This window comes from Falco punctatus (genome assembly GCF_963210335.1).
Source record: "Falco punctatus genome assembly, chromosome: 2".
Taxonomy (NCBI): domain Eukaryota; kingdom Metazoa; phylum Chordata; class Aves; order Falconiformes; family Falconidae; genus Falco; species Falco punctatus.
The window spans coordinates 23990142-24008997 of record NC_137581.1 but is presented as its reverse complement, the minus strand read 5'-3'; the positions used below and the strand labels follow the sequence as shown (position 1 = coordinate 24008997).

General features: G+C 37.3%; 1 protein-coding gene across 1 annotated transcript in view; it reads left to right on the top strand.

Annotated features, from left to right (window-relative positions):
• UBL3 (ubiquitin like 3) overlaps positions 1-18856 on the top strand; it is a 55413-nt gene that overhangs the window by 25304 nt on the left and 11253 nt on the right. The gene's annotated exons all lie outside the window — the stretch shown is intronic.

The window sequence follows — 18856 nt, the reverse complement described above, 5'->3', positions numbered from 1 at the left end:
GGTGGTTCAGTATTTTTTTTTTTTTCTCTGCACAGTGAACCACTGCCTGTGGAAGACACTGGTGAAAAATGTTTGGGTTTATTTTTTCATGAGCTCAAACTAAAAGCATGTACTTAGAGTAGTACTTTTACACCCAGGTACAGTATGTTTTAACTAAAGTGCACAGGTTCTGCACAGCTTTCAAAGTGGAAATGGATGGGAGGCTTTCCTAGGTTGAGGCCTATGCCTTTGGCCTGTTGTCGTGATCTTACACTTCCAACTGTTAATGTTGCTGCTTTGCTTATAGTATAGTTTTTTTTCCCTGTATGTATTTCTTAAGGTTTCTGTCTGCATTGGTTTGTGTGCAGGACAATAGTATGACAGCATGTGTGTGTTTTTGGAGAGACAGAAGGGGATGGAAGGGGGTCTGTTTAGTGGCTTGTCTTTGTTAATATTTCTCCTTGGTTTTCTTTTTAATGCTTTTATACAAAGCAGTAACAACTCTGGGAGAGTAAGTTTGGCTCCAGCCTGTTGTTACAAGGCAGCAGAAACAGCAGCATGGGGAGCTGCAAGTCAAACTTCAGATCCTCCCCAAGTACACAGAAATAATGCAGAGGCTATTCTTGTGATCTCCCCTTATTGAATCCATGTTACTTGGACACTCATAATCCATTCAGAGGACAGCTCTGTTGGTTGAGAGAGGGAAAAAAAATATTAAGGATCACTATGACTTTATTTATCTCTTGTGTTTTGCAATGTCAGTTATATTTCCTTCCTTGATGAAACAAAGAGTATAAATTTGTTTTATTTAAAATTATAAAAAAGGGAGTATTAATTACCATTGTATTTTTGTTTGGAAAGTTCGGAATTCTTTAACTAAGGAGTGTCTGTGAATGTAGCTTGTGAAGCAGAGAAGCAGGGTGAAATACTCTTCTGATTTATGTCCCTCTACTCAGCTTACCACAAGTGTCGTCCCTTGGTGCAAGTGCTGTTACCAAACCACAGAAGAAATAATTAGTAGGCAAGAAACATTTGGGTTTGTATTGCAATTTGCAGAGTTCTTTAAAAAAGAAACTTGTTCTCTCTGTGTGTATGTGCATGTGTTTCGTGGTAATGATTATCAGTATTTAAAGATACCAACGTTACACTCTTTCAAAATTTCCCGTGCAACTTAGACTTAAGTGCCGTTGTATTTGACTTGAACTTTATCTGTACACGGAAATATCGCATTGTGAATTATGTTTGCTATTAAACATTAACTTAGAAAAGAATGTGTTCTGAGTAGCTATGAATTGTTATTATCCCTTTAAATTCAAGGAGAAATGTGAAATTCAGGTATATGCAAGGGTAAAAATGCTGTTTTGGGGGTAAAAGGATGCTGCTTTTTAGTAAATACAGTCTTTCAAAATAGACAGGGCTTGAGAGGTCCATATGCTGTATTACTGTCTTTTTGGACATGAAAAATATGCTTACTCCTTTGTTCAAGATAAGAAAAAGGATGGGAAAGTGCTGTAGGGGTTGGAAACTATATAAATCTTCTTTGGACAGTTGGGATAATGAATTGTAAGATTTAAAGAGCATAGAGGTTGTGTGAGGTAAATATTCAGTAGTATTTTCTCGTTTGTTTCAACGAGGCAAAAGATGTAATTTGATAAGAATCATTGTGAAGAAGTTTGTCATGACTTATGTCAAAGAGAGATGTTAATTTTCAAGATCCAAAAAGAGTCATGGAAGAAGAAACATTCTTTAGTTACAGCACTGTAGAACTGAGACTCCCCGTAAAGATTTACTCCCTTCTCTGAGATACACAGAATAGGATACAAGACTCCAGCTATGTTAAATGCTTGGGTTGATCTTCACTTTAATCACAGGAGGCCATAAAAGTTCTAAGCAACTTTTTATCCCTGCTTCCAGTTGCTTTATAACTTCACCCCTATGTTGCAAAATGAGTACTTTTTATATCTGGTTTTAACTCTTTTTTAAAATTCTGTGTTAGAAGTTAGACATAGCAAAATTGAAAATTTTGGAAACTTTTCACATTTGGGTCAGTTTAAATGGGTTTACTTTGAGATTCTTAGACTATAATGTAATAACTGATTACATAGGGCAGCTTTGCAGTGGGTTGAAGTTCATTGTGCAGATATCCATCTGCAAGCTAGTATTCTCCACAGGCAGTTTTTATACTGAGAAGTAGTACTGTAATTAGTAATTATGGAAGTGCTTGCTGGTATATGGACTTCACTTTTTTGTTTATTTAGCCAAGGCTTTAATGGGGAAAGGTGGAGGTGTCTTCTGCAAAACAACAATAATACTTCCTCTGCAACTCAAATATCTCAGAAATGTAAGAGAAGCACACAAGTTTAAACTTGGTTTTCTTTTATCTTTGTGAAAGCACAAATTACTAATATTTTATGTGGACTCACACTGTTAATAAAACAGAATTGTACAAGTAATGTATGTTAATTTTTCACACCACCAATGAGTGTATGTTATTTTTCATTATAATGCAACCAGATTGACTCAATAGATGTATTCCAGACAAACACCAGTGTTTTTTAACATTAATCACTTTTTCACAACTTGCATGCACTTGTGTTTGATCTGTTTTAAAGTTTCAGATCGTTTGCCCTTCTGTTGCACTGATTTTTATAAAATAGCTTTATAGAGGCTTATTCTTGGTTTGATATTTAGTGTACTGAAGATTGTTCCATTATGTTAATCTGTTATGTAGCCAAATATATTGTGTATAAGTGTTTGTAATGTAAGTAATACTGCATATATTAATGTAAGGATTTTAGCTTATTATGGATGAAGTCCATTCTCTTCACATCTAAAGAAAGGAGAATGGCTTATGGGGAACGGATGGGTGCAAGACTGTGAGGTCTGTGCTGCTTTAACATATGAGCATATGTGTGATCTTTCTTACATTATTTAAGAACATGACATCAAGCCTTTTGAGATTTGACTGTTAGAAGGTAATCACAATAAAGGTCTCCTCTACAGAAAGCAAATAGTACCCTGATGATTTTACTGACGCACTTGGGGACGAAGGTGAATACGATCAGCTAGTTCAGTACTTCTGTGAAAAGCTAATGAAACTTTTTAATCCTACCTTTGAGGCATGTATTGGAAAGGTCCAAAATACCATGGGTTTTGAAGAGAGAAGTTCTGCTTACTGTCTGTTACAGTCCTCTGTGCTGCAGTTTCTAAAATATGAAACTGGGTTTTGCCAGGATAGAGTATAATCTTTGATATTTGATTAAAAATTTCAAAATCTTTTGGCTCAGAGGTACTTTGGGCAAGCTTTTATTTGCAGCATAGTGTGTTGGGTATATTTAACTAATATTTCTGTGAAAGGTTTGCAACTTGAGAGGCTCAGATGATTAGTACCTTGGTTTTACTTACCTTTAACTGCTTGGCTGTGATCATTTTGCGGCCAGTTACTTTTCATGACTTAGAGCCTCATAGGCTTCGTATAGCTTTACAAAGATTGTAGCTGATTGCCATCAGTCTCATTCCATGCCATGTTCATCAGTATTGTACTTAATTTTCTTCCTTTGCTGATGTTATTCCTGTGTTCTTTGCACTCTGGAACTGGGTTGGGTGTGTGTGTGTGTTTTTTTTTTTGTTTTGTTTCGTTTTGGTGGGTTGGTTTGTTTTTTTTTTTTTTGGGGGGGGGCGTGTCTGTGTTGTTTTGCTGTCATTCTTTTTTGTTTGGTTGGCTTTGTTTTTTGTTTTTTTCTTTTTCTTTTCCCCAGGAAGACAGTTTCCAGATTTTACAAGTTTTTGTAGCCTGTTATCTTTTACCACTTATACAACTTTCCTCTGTTGCAAACAAAATTTTGAGCATCACTTGCCCTTATTTAGACTAAATCAGAACTGAACTGTCTCGGGTCGTACTCACCTGTCAGCTGACACACTGACAAATGTATTTCCAAGATTACAAGATTGAACTTTCCTGTAATGTGGTGATGTTTAGATCCTAGACAGTATCTGGCACAGGGTACACTTACCCAGCAACTCAGATCCTTGATTTGTAGGATAAACACTACACAATGTTCACGCAGTGCTTATTTAGTATAACTTGATAGGCTGTTTATTACAAGTAAATAGTCTTGCCTGTTGAAGTAATCAATGAAATAGTTATATGCACGTGAGAATTCATTATGTTCTTTGAAAACTGGTTTCTGAATGAGAATGTTAATATGAAAAGCAGATGATGCCATAGTTGTGTCTGGCACCACCAAGTGACAGTATCACTAGTCGCAGGTTGATGCTGAATAGTCGCCGAAACCATGGGTAGCTTAAAACAATAGTTTTCTTGATAGCTGTTTTGTATGACAGATGCACTTTTCTTTCTAAATGCCAGATCCTCCTTTCAGCTTTGTGTAATGATAAGTTTCCCAAACTACTGGGGAGAATTAAATAGTTCTGACTATGTGGACTTTTATTCTCTTCCTATAGAGCAGCTGTATTTTGTATACTGTCTTGTGGGTATATGCTAGACCCTTTGTAAGAAATAGTTATATCTACAATTCTACTACTGTGCTGTCATTGTGACTTAGTAATTAACTAGAAAATAGTTGGCTGATAACTGGAAACTGTAGAACTATATCTACTGTTAACATCAAGTTGTATGCACAGAATTGTCATACAGTCAATACATACATACATATATATTTCCCTCAAAAAAGATTCATACTAATGGATGTTGTGTCTCCTTACAGAGGGCTTGCTAAATTCAATTCTTATACTTTTCTCTCCAAAAGTATAGTTGCTTTAACTTCTATCGTGTCATGACAGCAAATGCAAAGATATGGCATCTTTTCTTCCTGTAATGAAAAGATGCTTTCTCCTCTTTTGTCCTTTCCCCCCCCAATATATATGTAATTATTTTTGTTCAAGATTGGTCATCATAATTGACAGGGATCTGTCAACAGCTCTGAGTTGAACATGTGCAATAGGAAAGAATACCTTCTGGGTTGTTTGGTTTTGGGAGAGAGTGTTTGCTGTTTCTTGTAACATCAAAGTAATGCTTCAATTGAGATAATTACAAAATTTTAGTAATTGTCTGAGAAATAATTCTCCATTAACTATAGTCATAATCAGTGGTACCAGTGAGATTTTTCATAACATGGTCAGTCATTGATGCTATCTTTCTAGACTGTCATGCCTTTTGCCTTAATGAAAGGAGGGATTGAGACAGTCTTTAAAAGTCATTATAGAATTTGTGGAACTAATAATAAAACACTCTTAGTTTTAAATCATCTGTTCTGTAAATGAGCTGTAATACAAAGCAAAACAAGCAGCTGTCCTGAGAAGTTTACCAATCTGAGTCCATGAGAAACAAAAGAGGAAGAGAGACAGGTCATCTCCTTGTCTCGGAGAACTCTGACGTGGAGGTGTGAGTAGTATGTGCTAGCTGTATTGAACACGTGCTAAAAACATAAGAACAGGACATTTTAGGATTTGGAATATGAATTAAGTCTCAAATGATTTTGTTCTAGCAAAAGTCACAATGTATGAGGAGTAAAGGCTGTTAAATGGTTTATTCTCCTGTTGCTTATGTATATAGATTCAAACAAATTAGTTCAGAGAAATAATACTGATTCTTTTTTGTTTTCAAGGTAAGAATCCTGGATCCTTTGGGGAGCTTTCAATAACATACCTCTGTAGTTGTCCATACATAATGTTTTGTAAACCATAATTAAGATGCAAGCTAGAACACATGTTGCCCCAGATTCACAGAAGCCAACCTTACTCACTAGTTTGACACAGAGCAGATGGCTTGTTTTAATGTAGTTGATGCAGTAAGAACTAAGAGCTGATGTTGCTTATAATTGCTGCCGATTAAAAGACTGTAATGTCTTCAAGAAGGCGTCACTATTCTCCCCTTGTGCTAAGGATTTCAGTGAGATCCTAGACCAAGATGATATTCATGCTTAGAAAATGCCTGAATATCAATTGGATCTTAAATTTGTGGGGTTTATGTCAGTCTGTAGATAGATTATTCTGGAGGACTTGAGTGAAGCATTTTTGTGTAATTTGATGCTCTTTGTGTAGACCCTGGGCATAGAAGACAAATGAAGTAAAAAGATACTGTGTGCTCCCTAAAAAGCTTTTCTTATTAATTCTTTTTTTTTCCTCCTCACTAAAATCTAATTATTTTTTTTTTTTTAGGAAGACTGTTTTCATGGATGAAAAAGGTTAAGGTACCTTGTCAGGCAGATGCAGTCTGCTTTGAAAAAGTGCTTGACTACTGTGGTAGCAAGTATTTCACAAAACCATGTGGTAGTTGTACGGGGATACTGCATCAGGAGCTAGGTCATCCAACGAAGCTGAGCAGTAAGCTAGCAACTGGTAAATTGTATGTTTCTGACCCTGTAGAACATTTAACAATACTGGAGAAGGAAGAGGCCAAAATGAAAGGGCAGCTTTTAACTGTTATAGTCATGAGTAGACTGGACGCACTAGTGCTCTTCATGGTGGAAATAGGATAAGAATTACTATTAGACTGCCAGCTGGCTGGGAGAACACAAGCCCTTGACTAGCATGCAGTAACAGAGAGGTGGATAAGCTGTGCCTTTTAGCATTCAACAGTGAATGCAGAGTACAATAAATAAGTGGATCAGACCTTATTTGTGATATCACTCCCATTAACTTCAGTTAGTTGACTTTAGCAGGCTTAAGTTGAGGATGAATTGGTGCCATAATGTTTAAATAGAACAAAACCATGTAAGCTTTCTATAAACATGTATTACATTTTTGTTGAACATTAAGGGTAACTCATTGAGGAAGGAAAAAATGGAAGGTAAAGAATGTTCATTAGTCTGTTCTGAGAAGTTCAGGCATAGGTCATAGTCAAGCTGTTTGCACTTGAAGAGTTGTATTGTGAATAAATTGGCATCAGCATCACAATCCTTGATCTTCTATCATATAATTCAGTGTTTTCTCTGGGCTGTTTTAGAAGGAGAACAATTAGAAAAGGTTGTGTTCTCATTCAGATCCGAGTTCCTTGCTTTTGCTAGAGTAAACAAGTTCTATGGTCATTGAAACATCCATTGTGGTTAAAATTTGAACTATCTTTTGCATCAGAGACAAAAATATATAATGTCCTATCTCTTGCCTTTAATTATCACAGCTCAGTGATTTAGATAGTGCTTTGGAGTGGCAAAATGTTGGCCGACTGCCATGGTACACAGCAAGCCCAGAGAAGCTAGGAATCAGTAGCTAATAATGAAAATTTAATTTTATGGTATTTCCACCCAGGTAAACTGAAATACATCTCTTAAGACAAGGTGCAAATCTTTGCCCCTTTCATGTGTTAAAACATATTTAAGACTTTTTCAATTTTGTTTTGATGCTCTCAAGGCTTAAAAAATTTAATACTTCAGTGCTGACCAAGATATGGAATCATGAGGTGAAGGACCTTTCAGCACAGATCCAAAATGATTCTAGAGTGAGAAGCTGCACTTACCTCATATTGCTGGCATTTCCAGTGGGATGTAGGTCCTGAAAAATCTTAGGGAAGGTGGTTTTTTTTATTCACAGTGTTCTTATTAATAGCTTAGAGCTGATATGAGGGGACTTCCAGGCAACCATGTCACTCTTTATTTGTCTTTAGGGAGTGACTTTTTTTTCCTAGAATTTTTTCAAGCTGTGCCTAGCTTAAATGGCAAATACTATTTATATTAGCTATAATCCTCTACTTAGTCCCAGTGTGGTTTTTGTACTGCATGGTGAACTGCAGTAAAACCATACAGTGCAACAGTTATTACAAGGGAAAACAGAAGACAAAACTAGATTCCGAAGGTTGTTTCCTTGCTCTGCCGTTATTTCTCTTCTGCTCCAGATCAGGCTATTTTTGTACTTGGTTGTCACAGTCCCTTTTTGGGGGCCTGAGGAGTAGCACATTTTAAAAATAGGGTTTGTGTTGGAAATTAATTTGTTTCTGAGGAAAAGTACCATCTCATGAATCTTTATGCTCTCATAAGGAGCTAAGGGGTGGACCTTTCATTTCCAAGAAAGTAGGATGTGGGGGTTTTTTTCTTCTTTTTAAATAAATAAAATTTTTCCTTATTTAAAGATTTTCCAAAGAATTTTCTAAATTGGCTAATTACTTTTGTCTTTTTGGTGAGAATTGAAAAATGAATATATACACTAACTTTGAAGTGATCCTTAATTGCTGTTCCTGCAAGTGGGAGCAGGGGGAAGAGCAACTGGGCTTCTACAAGAAAGATTAACTCAGGAATGCAGAGAGCCCAATACATTTTTATTATGTTTAAATAACTTTAAATGAGAAATCACTTTTTAATGAATACTCCATTAAAGAAAACCAAAACACAACCCCCCACCCCCCCAACAAACAACAAAAAACAGAACGAAAAAAAAAAACAACAACCCCAGTTGTCTCTCCTGAAAATTAGCATGTGGAACTAGATGATATCCGTGACCATGTGGTGCTTGCAATTGTCACTGTTTTGATTGCCTCCAGTTAATAGCAACTCCCTTTAAATGTCTATTTTTTTCTTGTATTTTTAATGTTTTCTTTGTGGTCCCGGCCCCCCTCCCCCCACCCACCCCACCCCACCCCACCCGGCCCCTTCCCCTTGCTGAACTTAATTTCTGGTCAAATTGAAGCTGATATTTGTTTTCATCCAGGATCCAAGATCACTTTCAGCTTTGTCTGTAGTCTCACTGACCTGTTCTTGCTATAAAATTATAATACCTCCCAGTCTAGGTATATTGTATGCAGTTTTCAAAATTCCATTATGCAGCAAATTTCCATTACTATTACTCAGTTTTCTGCCTCTGTTTTCTCATAGTGCACAAAGCATTCAAATACTCTTCCCAGCCCATCATTAGCTTTTCTTCATTCTTTGTAACGATGGAACAGCTGCATCTGAAATTTCCAGGAACGTGGGTTAAATCTAATTGAGTCCTACATAACTGGTTAAAGATAAAAAAAAATAATTGATTGGGTATTAAGAAGGGGTAGAGGGTATCGGCTCCTTGGACTTGGAAAAAGCAGCTATATATGGAACCAGCTCCTTGCAATTGTGTTTTCTGCTTTGTTAGCAGCAGCGGTAGTACTCATTTTAAAATCTGAGATGTTAGGCATTTCACAAAACAAGCATTCACAAACTTGATGGTCTTGCATCTCTCTTTTTAAAGATGATGTCATAACTGTCCTAAATAATATTTTAGAAACTTACGTAAATACTCTCTCTTTAGAATACATTAGAACAAATGTTGATTATATCAGAATTAAATGCAAATTTAAGTGCCTAGCATTATCATTATTCACATTTGTTAGTGAACTTCTAAGATTTAAATACCAACTGATATAAGAGGGTAAAAACAAGGTGATGGGCTTATCCAGGGGCAACTCTTGAGAAGAGATGTCAGGATGGTAATGCAGATGGTATGTGCTGATTTTACTTGTAAATTCTGGAGCCAAATGTTGGGATGCATGTCATTAGAAGGCATTTTTAGGGAGATAGAGATTGAAAATAGAGAAACAGACACCTTCTCTCTCCTACTCATACTTTTTCCCACTTCAAAAGGAAAACCTGGAATGCTTTTCTCAGCTATTATTGTATGTATGTTCTGAAGAAGTCACACAAAAGCCTGTGTTTGTTGCTGTTTCACCACTAACTCCATGTGCTACAGGCCAGGGACACCCAGGATATGTTGCTCCGTAATAGGCCAGTTCCAGTTTCACCAGGAGTCCCTCCTGAGAGCAAAGCTTTAAACCAGCTGGGTTATCAAACCACCTTGCTGTGACCATGCTCACCAGAGCTAAGCGGTTTATTCTGCAAGCATGAGCTTCTTGTGTGAGCATTGACCTTTGCTGCAGGTTTATTATTCTCACTCTTGTGTTTTGTAATGGCTGGTTCAGTGTGCCATACTGACTGCTAAAATGATCTTTACCAAAATTTCGTGTCAATCTGAGTATGCCAGTTTCTCCTTTGTGTGTGTGTTTTAGTCACTTTATGTCAAAGTGAAAATATACTTCCACCAACACTGGGAAAGATGAACTTTGGAAATAGCAAGCTTGAATGCCATGTGGTTAACTCTTTCTGACATTATGGCTGCCTATTTGTATTAAAGCTCAATCCCCAAACAAGGTCCTCTCTGTGTTGTGATTTACACATTACAATTATGATGGACCTAGACAATTCTGTCATCACGTAAGAGAAATATATTTTGCATGTGCAGGGTGAAACTGCCCTGTCTCTGGCTGGTGAGTAATCGGTGTAGGTCTTTCTCTGAAGCTTCCCTGTTGGAGTGGATTTGCTTGGGCGCCAGCAGGAGACAGGTTAATTCTGTACCCTATGATTAAAGCATGCACCTGGGATGCAGTAGACAAAGTGCTGTTTGAGCTGAGAAAACTAGGTACTTGAGTACTCGCATTATTTCAGGTAATGGATTGCCTGCATTATCTTCTGCTGCTGGGAGAGAAATTATTCCTGGGTGGGCATTTGTGACTCTTTATTTTATCAAATTATTGAAATATCTTCTACTGATAGAATCACTGTATTTCAAGAAAATCTTATTCTTCTGTTTTTACTTTCTTACTAAAGGTGACTTTCAATGAAAATTCTTAGCTAGCTCCAGCTAACACTTTGGTGTGTTGTGTTCAGCTCACCCCCACCCCCTCAAAAAAGGTAAAAAAAAAAAAAAAAAAAAGCTTTGCCCCAGGAACGCTAATAGTCAGGAGAGTAAAGGAAACAGTATGTAAACTCCAGTCAAATCCATTGTATTCTACTGGTTATCTAAGATAATATCTGCATTAATTTATTTTGATGAACAATATTTCCCAGATATTTCTTCTTAAAAGATAACCCTGGAACTCAGAGGAGGATATTGAAGAAAATATTGCCATTGTTCCTGTGTTACTTGAACTGAAGTGAGGGAGTGGTTGAAGCATGACCAAGAACTATGATATTAAGTTCAAGGATGTTGTGGTTTCCATAGAAACAGCTAGCTCTATCATAGCTATTGAGTTAAATGCTTATAGGATTTTTCTTTTTCCTCCTCTAAATAAAATTCTATTGTGATTAATTTTGGCTTTACCTTTACTCCAAACTTCTTGGAAATTTGCTTAGTTTTTACCAGTGCAAAGTTGCTTTAGCCATTCCTTATCTGAGCAAGCAGTTGCACATAAAAATGTATTTGTTTCTCTTTGTAGTCATCTAAAAAGAAGTATGTCATTGGAACTGGTTATGAAGTTCAGCTTAGTCTTGAACAGAGTGATGTGGGGTGCTGTCACACTTTCATGGTGTCATGTTGGAATTGCCCTACTTCCACAAGTGCTCTGGCTTTGGGTGTTGCAGGTCTGTCAGATGACTGGCACTGAAACTTCAGAGCTTTGTTCAGTCACAATGACAATTTATATTACTTCTCATGTTCCATGTCCTTCTCCCCCCCCCCCTTTTTTTTTTTTTCCTCCCCTGGTACAAAGTAAGTTTATTATAGGTGTAAGGTATTTGTAAGGACAGAGCAAAGCCCCTTTGTGTATCTCAAGCTAAATGCAGGTGTTCTGAGTGTTGCCAAATGTAAATTTTAGGTGTTTATTTGAGGAAGTGCAGTTCAGTTCCCTGTATTCCCTATAAAGTATTTTGTGAAAATAGGTGTCTAAAAGTGTGATTCATAAGAACTATAGTTTTATTTACTTTACCAAATTACTCTAGAACAAGAGTCATCATTGGGCTACAGATTCATACTTCTTGCTCGCTCACTGTCTTACCTTATGCACCTGTATCTGGATCCCTCTACCAGCTAGTTTCTTGGCCAAGAAGGAGCTGATGTTGTTGTTCTAGATGTTTTTCTTAAATTCCCAGAAAGCTCTGGAAATCTTCAGAAGACTGCTTGGGAAAATGACATTGATCCAATGATCACGAGCTGATACAGTTAAAATCAAATGGAAGAATAAACTAAGTAGGAGTGTATATAAAGGCTTTGGATTTCAAGGGGACAGATGCTGATTAAACTAAATGTACTGGGTTAGTATAAGGAGCATGTCTGAAGGATTTGCATGCTTGATGTTTCTTCAGGTTGAAAACATTAAAGGTATAAAATATCTGCATGCTAGATGAGTGAAAGGATGTACACCCAGACTTTAAATTTGGCTGGTGAGTAACCACCTCAAGAAGAATATTGAGAAGTAGAAGAGAATAAATAATGGAATAAAATTCACAATATATATTTACCTAGGTTGGATTGTGACAGATTCATTAAACAATTTTCTTCAGAAGGAGAGAGTTTTTTCAGATGAGGGAAATGGAGAAGAGGCATAATATATCTGGACTTCAGTGAGTAGCTGATGTTGCCTAGGAAAGGATTGGAAAGGCAGGGTTTGACAGAGTGTGAGACTTGGGTGGAGAAGGTGGTAAGATACAGCGATCAGTGTAGAAGCGGCAGGCTGGCAGTTATGCTTAGTGGAATTTTTTAAAGATTGATTTTGGGACCAGCTATCTTTTTGATGTTTTTATTTATGCCACTGACACAAGGAAAATCAGTATGCTGATGAAATTTGTTGATGCTGAAAATCTGGAGGCGGTAGTAGTATGGAAGATGATCATGGTGTTGTATCAAAAATATTGGATTATCTCAAAGACTTAATTAATAGGAACAAAATTAATTGCATTAATATAAAAGTATCCTGTACATCATGGGTGGTTAAAAGCAATATTTTGTAATGCAAGCTTGAAGGCTTATGTCATGGAAATGACTGGACTAGAGAACAGCATTGCAGGATAACTGCATTGCAAAGGTGAGACAGTTGTGATTTTATATGGGAAAATGGAGAGACGTTTGCAGTCAATTTAAGGGTGTTCTAGTATAATTTTCTAAATTCCTGAAATATTATGTATAATTCTAATCATGCATACTTAAGAAAAATGAATCAAAGCTAAAGCAGATGCAGATCAAAGTGAATTGTAGAATCATTCACTTTGGAAAGGACTAAGAAACTTTCTAGCCCAGCCTCCTACTGGAAGCAGGGTCACCACTGAATTCAGACCAGTTTGCTCTGGGGTTTGTTGGTTGGGTCTTGAAAACCCCCAAGGACAGAGCTACCAAAGCATCTGTGGGTGACCTCTTTCACTGCTTTGATGTCCTCAGGGCAAAGCTTTTTTTCTTATCACAGTTCAAAGCCTCTTGTTTCCATTTATGGCTATTGTTTCTTGTTCTTCTGTCTTGGACCTCAGTGAAGAGGTCCTTGTCTTGGTAATTTAGGCATAGGAAGGCTGCTAATAGGTGCCCACCAGGCCTCTAGGCTAACCTAGCCCAGTTTCCTCAACCTCTGTTGATGTGCTTCAGAGCTTTGAAGACAGTGATCACTTCAAGGGCCAGCCTGTTAATGAGGAAAACATTTGCTTGTTTATTTTAGCAAAGTTTGTCTTTGTCTGCAGATGTAGTAGAAAGCCATCAAAACCCCAGTGCAGGGAAAAGCCTATTGTAATTAAAGCACAAAGGAGGTCTGGCATCCGTGAATGTAACCTGTCCAAGAATAAATTTATGCTGGGAATTTAAAAAAAACTCCACTCAGTGGGACAGACAGGTTATAGAGCGGCCTTCTAGGGCGTGTAAAAACTGAGGTTCTTCATTATATTCAGGTTAATACTTTTCCAGAAGGGATACCATGAGATGATGTGTCCACCTCGGGAGTGAACTGGAGTCTAGAACCAGCAGGTCCCTGCTGACTTGGCTTGTCTAATGCTGCTGTTTCACTTAAACTGTTATTCAGGCTTGGTTCACCCTCTTAAAGTGAATTTAGTGGAATTTGGACAGTAAAATGTACTGTATGGTGCTGTGAGGTTTCTTTTTGGCCTACAGTCATTAGGAAACTTTGATGTTATCTTTGGAGAACAAACTTAAATCTTACAATTATGAACTTGAACTAGCAAGTAAATGTATTGGATTTTGAGAATATTTCAGTCTGTGTTTCTGGATGCTCTTACCTCATCACTTTCCCTTCTGGTCCATTGTTAGTTTTTAATTCAATTTCACATCTATTAAGAAAAGGGGGAAAAAATAGTCTCGTACATGTATTTTTATCATAAACAGCTGAAGAAAAGCAGTTAGTTTAAACTTAGGGTTGTATAGCATGTGGTGATATGACACTTTTCCTCCTCTGCATTTTAATTGTAAGATGGGAGGAATCCTAAGCTGCTACTGGAGCATAACATTGATAACAAAATAATTTGTTTAACTGAACAGGTGGGAACTCACTTAAACATCAAGACACATAGTGTAGATTATAAATTTTTCATTTCTTGATGTTTGAGTGACTTGCCATTTATTTCACTTTAGCTGTGATATTAGAAGCACTGTGGCACTGAGATATTTTGTAGTTAATGCCTTAAAGAATGAACAAACTGTTGCAGATACCTGTAACAAACAAAACACAACTTATTCTACATCTGCATATACGTGACTCAAATTTTTGTTCCGAAAGTTGTGATCACAGTTGTTACTACAGTGTGTGCATATATATAAATACATATAAAAATAAATACATATATTTAATTTATGGGTTTTTTTTTGGTTTACAGTAAATACACAATAAAGAATTTCAATGTAGAGTATGTGATGCAACTGATGGGTAGTTACTGGAACTGTAATTATGAGTCTGGTGTTGGCTGGGGGGGAAGGGGCGAGGTTTGCATGCTTGAGATCACAAACAGAATGTGCTATTATATAACTGTGCAGAGGGGATGTAGTCCACAAATTGTATTTAATCCTACTTCTGATACTGTGGCTCTTCTTAACTGCTTTCATCAGTAATGCTGCAGTTGGTGCTATAATGTGGAAGTGTGAGGATATGATCTTTACCAGTTTGCTGTAGCAAAAAGCTGGAATTCCCTTTGGTAGCCTGAAAAAAAAATAAAATAGGGCCATCATTTCTTTTCCACAGGGGATATAACAGACTTGTCAGGGCCATAAGAATCACAGAAGTGTCTCGGGATCAAGACTTTTGATAACAGTAGGTGGAGGGGCTTTAAGCGTACAAGGGATACTTATACAACTTCCTTGCTAACTTTTAACTTAGGAAATAGGGTAGGATATAAGGTAGCTACGACCACTAAGAATCCTTTCATAACTTGAAAAATGAAGATTTGCTGCTTTTATGTCAACTTCTCTACTTCATCTAGGTTTTTTTCCCTACACTTTCCTTTGAGTAAGTGTGTATATACATACACTCTTTTTCTTTTCCTTTTTTTTTTCTTTCCTTTAGATATGAACTTTAAGTAGTGGCATTTTGCCAGAAGGGTTTGTTTCAGATCCCCTATAGTTTGTTTGAAGTGGGGTTCTCAGGCTTGCTGAATTAGTAGCAGTTGCAAGCCATTAAATTCCCCAATGCTCGAGGGGGATGAGATTAAACTCTAAATTTAAAGCTAAATTTTGGGATTATTTGCTTTAAACCCTTTGAGGTAGTTTGATGTGCAACTCAAGACTTAAGATTCCTTCAAACACAGATTAAGAGTGTAAATATAAAGATAGATACATCTTTTATATATGCGCATATGTGTGTATATATATAAACATGCAAACTAAATGTGTCAGTAGCGTGCTGATCTATAAATAAGAAAATACTTTAACCTTTCATTAGAGCAGCTGTTTCCTTGCACTTGATGCAACATCTGCTTGACTGATTTAAGGATTTATTTTGGGCTTCTGCTGATATTTGGTGATACTCTTTTTTTTTTTTTTTTTTTTTTTTTTTTAAATGAAAATATTCCTCCTGCATTTTACACACACTTTCTAGTATATCCTGTAAAATTACTACTTTATCTTGATGTACCTTTTCTATTTCATACTAAGACTAAAAGAAGTGCTCTTCAGCAACAAAAAACTTAGCACTATGAAATTATCAACCTTGGGGAGTTGGGGTGGAAAGAAGGATCTAACATTTTTCACTTCCCCCCACCCCCCGCATTGCTTATATTGATTTTTATGTTGCATATTAACTGCAGAAGTATGATTTAATCAATTTTTCCAGGAAGCCAAGTTAGGTTTGGTTATTTCTCTGTGATATTCTTTTTTCTGTATTCACTTCAGTGTGCCTGGTAATTCAAAACTCGGTAGTGAGAATAAAAATAAATGTGTCTCCTTGATGTTATTCTAGCTGAAGAATAACTTTAGTTCTATATTAATGCTGTGCCCTAATCGTGTTTTAAGTGCTGAGCAAGACTAATCTTCTGGGGTTTTTTTAATTATCTCCTTGTAGGATCCAAATCAGACAGTTCTAGGGAGCTGATGGTTTGGTGTTATATCTACTGCCTAGGAAAGTGTTATGATCTTCAAAACAGGTAATCCCCACCACAGATAAACTACACACAAATGAAGGAAAAGAAATCCTTAGATAACCTGCATGAAATCAGAGCTGAGGGACTGCTTGGCCAGAGGGACCAAGCTAAGGGAGGAGTGATGTCTCAGGAGCCAGTTAAAGTAGAGGAAATGGATGCAGGGAGATCGGAGTGAGAGGCAGGAGGGCTGGTGGTGAAGTTGCTCCTGGCCACTAGTACCTACACCAGGCACTGCTGCCCAGTGTTTGAGGTTGGTTGCTTTGTTTTTTAAACAGGCAGCCCATTCCCAAGCACAATAATGGTTTGTGACGCAGTCCAAACCGCCTAAATTTTTGGCAGTATGTTGGTGTTGTAATGAGATGCATTAATGCTTAAAGGCTAATTAAAGATAATGAGGTATAGAGAAAGTGGAATGGAGTGCAGTACACCATGCCTCTGAAAACTGGAGCATGGCAAGCTGACTTTTGATGAAAGGAACTTACTTCCTACATAGACAATTTTATAGTTTCATCTGAATGCGTATGTAGTAACTGATGTGGTGCTGTATTGCAAACTGTTGGTTAAATAGGAGAAATTAGGATTTAAAAGAGAAATTGTGTGTAAAAGGGCCTAACATAAAGGACCTTGCTGAGAGGAAGGGAAAACCAGCTGAGAGAGAGAGCTTGTTACTGGAATCTATGGATCAGTTTCAGATCACTCTTATGTTTCGTGATTCATTAATGACAAAGGTACATGTAAAGTGATCTTGCTGCTAAAATTTGTCGATGACATGGAGTGATCATGTTAAAATGCTCTTAACATAGAAAGACGTGTTACACAGAGATTTTGGGAGGATTTCATAGGCCATGGGCCCAGGCATAGGGGAGATCTGAAACATTTTTGTGGTGCAGAATGCTTCTTTCCACCTAGCCTCCTTTCCCTGGGAGGGATGAAGTAATTAGGAGTTGGATGAAATTTGGAGCCTTGTGCTTTAGGGTGTTACAGCCAAAATGCCGGTTATAAGCTTGGAGGCTGAAAAACTGACAGGATCAAAGTAGAGAAGGGTACAAAGTAACTGAGCAAACGGTGTGGTGCAGTTGTGAGGAAGCTGTATGTGCTCTCGGGACACAGTCACAGATGGTTCCATTAGACAGAGGAGATTACTGGTGGTGTTACCCAAGCATCTGGTGGAGCATCATTTACTATACTTCAGAAATAGTCATCTGTCTTGAGGAGAAAAGAGAAGACATTGAAATGTGCAGAGACAAGCTCCTAGGTTGAATGGGGAAACGGATATCTCACTAGAGAAAACTTGAAGAGCTTGTCTTGGGTAGTCCAGCTAAAGAAACCGTATATGTAAGTGTTGTCTGTACCTACGCAGGTGGAGACAGCTAAGAGGGGAAAAACTGCTTAAACTGAAATGCAATATAAGCAAAGCAAGCGGACGTAGTCTGGCCATTGCTAAATTTAAGCATAATGGTTTGAAGTTGTAATTCATTACAGTTTGGGAGTAAGCAGGAATAATGGAACTTGGTCTGCTTTTTCTGCTAAATCTTGGTGAGATTTGAAAATAACTCCTTAATTATTGTGGAAATACCAAAGAAAACAGAACTTTAATGTTTATAGTCAGACATGTTCTGAATTTTATGAATAATTGTCTTTGACTAAACAGCATTACTGCAGCTTCGCTCCTTTCCTGGTGTGCAGCAATACTCTTACAGTGGCTGTGGTGCTTTCTGAGGGACAGCTACCACTTAGCTTCTTTCCTGGGCTAATGACAGAACTCTTATTTTTTGAAAGGCATTAGCACAGGGTCAGGGAGGGGAACCTAGCCCTTTTATGCTAACTCTTTTTATCCAGGCCACACTTTGAGACAGAGACTGAACTGCTTTTTGGAGGGGTCATTCTCTTTGTTGACCTTGAAGCCTGCGGGATGATAGACATTGTAATTTGGATGCCTGCATTAGGTTCTTGAAGATAGGCAAGATGAATCCAGGCCAAAGCATTCAAGAGACAATAGACAATCTGTCTGGAGAGCTGCTGAAATAAGTGGTGAGACAAGGCTGTCATGTTCAGTGAATATGATGTGCTGAGATGTTTGACCCTGAAGAAGTTGTAAACTTGGGCATTGCTGTAAATTTTTCCTTTTGTATCTGATCTAGAAAACAGTTTCCTAAATTCTGACAGGAAAAGCTTTGTTGCAACTTAAAATGGGAGCCAGTTTGAAAGTGTGATTTGGAAAAAAGTATCTGAGCAGTTAGTATACTGAAGTCTTGCTAAAAGTTGATGCAGTTTAGACTTGTAGGCCAAAACATAAGAGCAGCTAGACTCCTACTTGCCATGGGCATTGGTAAGTGCTAGCTACTCAAACACATTTTGTGACCTTGCTTAGTTGCTTGAGGAGCCAAAATTTAATCTCGTTTGCATTCTAAGTAATGTCATAGTGAGCTCTTTATACAGGTTGTGGAAAAGGAATTATAATCAGTAACTTGCAATTAGAAGAGAGGAAAATTGTAGCTGAAGATGCTGATGGTTAGATACAGGAAATAGATGATAGAAAAACCATGATGTGGTGTTATAAT